This window comes from Pseudorca crassidens, chromosome Y (assembly GCF_039906515.1).
Source record: "Pseudorca crassidens isolate mPseCra1 chromosome Y, mPseCra1.hap1, whole genome shotgun sequence".
In the NCBI taxonomy this organism is placed as follows: domain Eukaryota; kingdom Metazoa; phylum Chordata; class Mammalia; order Artiodactyla; family Delphinidae; genus Pseudorca; species Pseudorca crassidens.
The window spans coordinates 17,419,491-17,425,490 of record NC_090318.1 but is presented as its reverse complement, the minus strand read 5'-3'; positions in this window follow the sequence as shown (position 1 = coordinate 17,425,490).

Here is a 6,000-nt window from a genome sequence, read left to right as displayed (position 1 = left end):
TGGACATTTAGGTTCTTCCAATGCTCTGCTCTGACAAAGGGGGCTGCGAAGAACATCCTCACCAGTGTGTGTGTGTGTGTGTGTGTGTGTGTGTGTGTCTGTGTGTGTGTAAGAGTGTTTCTGGTGGCCGCACTGCGTTCTAGGAAACACTTCCAAATGCCGCTTCAGAAGGGCTGGACCTGTCGACACCCACAGCACTGCCTGGGATTCCAGTTCTCTGCATCATTTCCAGCATTTGATATTTTTTAACTTTTCAATTTTTGCGAGACTGAAGATGATAAATGAGTAGCTCATTTTAAAAAACCGCATTGTCTGATTGTTAATAAGGCCCAAAACATGAGTCATTCGCACCCCACAGCATTCTGCAAAGTGGGGGATATGTTTTTGCCAAGCACACACCACTTCATTTTGTTCCTCTCTGTGTCTTTGAAAAAGGCACATTTTGGGAGACCGGGCGTGATGTTTCTGCCAGTAGAGGGCACTGTCCCTCAGTGGCTCTCCACCAGTGTCATTGTGCACCGCGCGCCCCGCCCCTCGCCCCCCAAACATCTGGCAGGGCCTGGAGACGCGTTGTATGTTTACAATATGGATTATCTACTGGCACCTAGAGGACAGAGACCAGGGATTTTGCTAAAACCCTACAATGCAGAGGTCTGCACCCCACAAACAAGACTTGTCTGGCCCCAACAGAGCCAGGGTGGAGAAACCATCATGTGGATGAAATCCTAATGTTTGAATCTTTGAAAGAAAGACCATGACAATCTCTAGGATAATGAAGCTATTTTAGTATTATTTAAAATAAGAACCACCTTTAAACCGTATGAAGTGGGCAGTAGGGGAGACGCACGCCTTCCTGAGAAGAGTCTTCTCAGGGGCAAAGGCAGCAAGGGTGGGAGGGCAGGAGGGAGTGCAGGCCTGGACGTCAGCGGTGCTTCTTCGGGGCGGGCTCTGCAGGTAGGAGAGGTGGCTCTGGGGCTTGGCAGCTCCTGGCTGGAGTGGAGGGAGCTGGCCTGGCGGTCCGTGCCAGTGACTCAGGCAGGGGTAGGGCAGGGGTCAGCTGGGTAAAAGAAATGTGGGTTTGAGTGTCAGGAGGAGGTGGCCTTGGCTCTCAGGACTCAAGGGGGACGTCAGGCTGCAGGAGGCCCAGGCCCGGGAGTGGTGATCCGCTCCCATCTCTGCAGCGAGGCTCTGTGACTGTGCCCTGGGCCGGTGGTGGGGTTGGGGGTGGGGGTGGGGGTGGGGGTGGGGATGAGGGTGGGGGGGTGGGGGTTGGGGGGTTGCGGGTGGGGGTGTGGCGGTGGGGGTGTGTGGGACGGGCCTCACAGCAGGGTGGGCGTCAGGCAGGGCTGCTGTCAGGCCGGGGGCTCAGTGTCCTCTTCACGGAGGCGGTTGCACCGGGAGCAGATGGTTCTTCTCAGAGGCCTCGGCCTGGGCACAAAGGCAGGGACCACTCCATTCCTCAACACGGGCCGGAAGGCCGACAGCCTGGGCTCGGGGCTCTCAGACCTCAGAGGCCCGTCGAGCCGCCTTTGTCCTTGCTCGCGTCGGCTGAGGGCCCTCAGCGCGGTCTCCTTGGCACAGGGTTCCGGGGACTCCTGGCTGGGCGGACACGTGGACAAGCTGCTTAGGCTTTCAACGGGGGCGGTACGGACGCCCACCAGGCTCTGCGTGTGGCAGGAGAGGCGGGCGTTCCACCGGGACCTCATCGTGAAACCGTTGCCACGGCCGGAAAACCCCAGCCTCGAGAAGGTGCGGAGGGGCGGCCCTCTGGGAAGGCGCCTCCAGGCCTGGAGCACCAAGGACCCGCGGACCGGGTAGTACTTCCAGCTGCGCAGGATGGCGGGGAGCGGCCTGCTGCGGAACCAGAGCCCGCGATCCCGGCGGTGGCGGCGGCGGCGGTGGCACAGGATTTGGCACCCGGCCTGGCCCATCGGGAGGCAGGTGCCGCGGGCGGGCCCGGTGCATGGGAACCGTGGGGACCGGCGCTTCCGGGCGTGGGCTGGCTGCGTGGCCTTGGCCGTGCCCAGGTACCTGCTCAGGTAGCTGCCCATGCTCGCGGGTCAGTGGGGTCGGACCTTCGACGGGCTTTGGCTTCTGGGCGGCCCCGAAGTCTGTAGACGTCAAGCTTACGACGCTGAGGCGACCGTTGGCATTGGGGTGGGGGATGGTTCGCGGGGCGTTGGAACCTCTGGGCACGAGGTCCTGCGCGCGCCAGGCCGGGGCCTCTCGGACTCACTCGGGGCCTCTCGGACTCACTCGGGGCCTCTCGGACTCACTCGGGGCCTCGCGGACTCACTCGGGGCCTCTCGGACTCACTCGGTGCCTCGCGGAGCCCCTCGGGGCCTTGCGGGGCGCCCCTGTGTTCTGAGCATAGGGGATACTTCAGCTCCCACTGGTGGCCCAGGCGCTTGGCTCTGGGTGGCGGGGGAGCCTTCCACTTTTTGCCCTTGACATTTAAAGGGAGGAAATATAATAATTTGTACCAGGTCCTGAAAATTGACTGAAGGGCACTCTCTTTCATTACTGTAAAAATGGACAAAATGCACTTGAATGCTCCTTTAAGGGAAAAGAGCGAAGTTACTTGTTGTTCTACAGAGGCTGTGTGTTTCTTCTAGAATGGTTGCTAATGTCACTTTGTGTAATTTTATTCTTAAGGACCTGGTGAAAGCCTTTCGGGACTTATTTTTTAACCTGGACAGCACTGATTCCATGTGGACTCTCCTAAAGGTTTCAGTCCTCATCCATTCACAGATAGATAGTGTTCTCTCTCAACACTAATAAGATTTCTCGTCTTTCATTTCTACTGATAATGAATAGTTGAAAATTTCCTGCTTCCAAAACAAACTTTGCAAGGGCTGTTGGGTAACTGATTACAGTGCTGAGGTTTGGAGGTCTGTTCACGGTGGTGTGAATCAATCTCTTGTGAAAATTTTCCTCAAAAGCACACGCAGAAGGGACCTATTCGGCCAGCTCCATGGCTGGCATGGGAGACGGAAAGTAGAAGCCTGCAGTGAATCCAAAAGCGGTCAACAGATTCTGTCCACATGTGACAGGTGGATGGTTGAATGGTGAGGACACTAAACAGAGTTTAATGAGGAAGCCCCAGAAGGTTTCTGAGGTCAGAGAGAGGCCACATGTTTTGGGATGCCACGGTGTGGTCAGCTGGTGAGTGTGGGGGATGAGATCCCTAACACTGTCCGCTCACTGATGAATTCCTGTTGTTATTCTTGTTTTGGTCCGATTCCTTATTTAAGAATGATCCCCAGGTATATGATTTTGAAAACAGAGAAATTCCAATGGTATAATTTTCTTTTTCTTTTTCTTTATATTTTTCCTTATTAGTCATCCATCTGTACACATCAGTGTATCCACCATTTTGTTCGCTCGCTCCATGAGTAATAATCATTCTAACCGGCAGCATTCCTTGAGAACTTAGTTTACTTTTCAAGCTGGGACCCTCTTAATCACTTTGCTCACATCAGCTCATTTAGCCCTCACAACAACCCTTTGAGGAAGGTGGCATGGGTATTCCCATTCTCATGAGGTGGATGAGAAAACTGAGGCGCAGAGACGTTACGTGGCCTACTCAAGATGTCAAGTCAGCAAGGGGCAGGGGTCAGGTTTGAACCCAGGCAGTCTGACTGCAGAATCCACCATCTCTGCCAGTGCGTAGGGTTGCTTATCCCAGGATCCTCTGAGGGCAGGCCCTGTGCTGGGTGCTGGGGATGCAGTGCAGCTAAAACCAGGCTTATCCTTGCCCTTGGGGAGCTTATAGTAGTGGAATTTGTTGCATATTAATGAACCAAATGCAAGTGTGTAATCTTGACAAGCATTACAGGGAGGAGAAGTACGTAGGGGCTTTGGCCTCACGAGGGGCCGCAGGAACTGGCATTTGTGTGAGGTCTAAAGCAGGAGTAAAAGTGAACCAGGGGATGAAAGGAAAGAGGGTGGAGGGACCAGCACATGCAAAGGCTTATTATAGGAAAGAACTTGGGGAGAGTGAAGGGTGGAAGGAGGGCAAGGTGCCTGGAAGTGGAGCAGTGGGGAGGACTATGGTGCATGATGAGCTTCGGGCGGAAGGAAGGGTCAGGCCAAAGAATGTGTGGGCTGTGTTGAGGAGTTTTGATGTTTTATTTATATATATATATATATATATATATATATATATTTATTTATTTAAATTAATGGATCCATTTATTTATTTATTTTTGGCTGCGTTGGGTCTTTGTTGCTGTGCACGGGCTTTTCTCTAGTTGCAGCGAGCGGGGGCTACTCTGCGTTGCTGCGCACGGGCTTCTCATTGCGGTGGCTTCTCGTTGCAGAACACGGGCTCTAGGCATGCCGGCTTCCGTAGTTGTGGCACGCGGGCTCTAGAACGCAGGCTCAGTAGTTGTGGCACGCGGGCTCAGTAGTTGCGGCTCACGGGCTCTAGAGCGCAGCCTCAGTAGTTGTGGCGCCCGGGCTTAGCTGCTCCATGGCACGTGGGGTCTTCCCGGACCAGGGCTCGAACCCATGTCCCCTGCATTGCCAGGCGGGCTGCTAACCACTGCACCATCAGGGAAGTCGTTGATATTATCTGTAAAGCGACGAGGAGTTTCGTGGAAGGAGTGTCATGACAGAATTTGTGTTTACAAGACACTTTGGCCACAGTGTGGAAGACAGAGAGTCCAGGCGCCTGGAGTCGAGAGGAGGACCCAGTTGGGCAGCAGGTGGAGTAGTGCAGGTGGGAGATGATAGCTATTTGGAGTATGGTGTATTGGTGGATAGAGGGGGCAGGGAAGGGATTTCAGAGCCACGGGGATGGGCTGAGAAGGAAGAGAGGACAACGGGTCAAGGATAAGCTTTTGTTTCTAATTATGCAACTGGATGCATGATGGCCCATTTATGAGTCAGGGAACCAAGAACCAACAAGAAAACCATGGCTTTAATTTTGGACTTACTGAGTTTGAGGTATTATTGACAAACAGGCAAGGACAGAGCTGGCTTGAGATACACGTTCCTGCGTCACCTGCACTGAGGTGGTAATGACAGTGCTGAGGGAGAAAGCGGAGGGTGGCAAGAGGAGAGGGGCGAGCCTTGAGCTTAGCGATTCTTGAAAGCTTAAGGCCCTTGTAGAGGAGGGTGAACCTGCAAAGGAGGCAGAGGGGCAGGAGGACAACCAGGACGATACTGTATCACGAAAGGGAAGAGAGTGCTTTCGGATGAAGGGACTGTTCAAGAGCATCAAATGTGCTGTTGAGAGGCCAAGCGAGGCGTGACTGGAAACCGCTCATTGGGTCATTGGTAACGTGAGAGAGCCGCTTTGTGGAGTGGAGGGATTGGAAAGCAGATGGTGGAGGAGATTAAGAATAAGTGGGCAGTGGGGCTTCCCTGGTGGCGCAGTGGTTAAGAATCTGCCTGCCGATGCAGGGCACACTGGTTTGAGCCCTGGTCCAGGAAGATCCCACATGCTGCGGAGCAGCTAAGCCCGTGTGCCACAACTACTGAGCCTGCGCTCTAGAGCCCGTGAGCCACAACTACTGAAGCCCATGTGCCACAACTACTGAGCCCGCGTGCCTAGAGCCCGTGCTCCGCAACAAGAGAAGCCACCGCAATGAGAGGCCCGCTCACCGCAACGAAGAGTAGCCCCTGCTCGCCGCAACTAGAGAAAAGCCCACGCACAACAACGAAGACCCAACACAGCCACAAATAAATAAAATAAATAAATTTATATTAAAAGAAAAGAGTAAGTGGGCAGTGACCGTGTAAAGACAGAAGGATGGACAACTCCTTTGGGAATTTTGGCTCTGAAGGGCAGGAGAGAGACAGCAATGGGTAGAAGAAGGAGGACTGAATAAAGTGATTTCGTTTTGCTGTTGTTTTAATCGGAAAGAGTTGCGCATGGTTCAGAGTCAATGGACAGCCTCCAGTCAGCACTGAATGCACAGAAGCGAGGGGAAAACTGTATTGTTTAGATCCTGGGAAGGGCCGAATGGAAGCGTTCCTAATAGAGGTGGACAG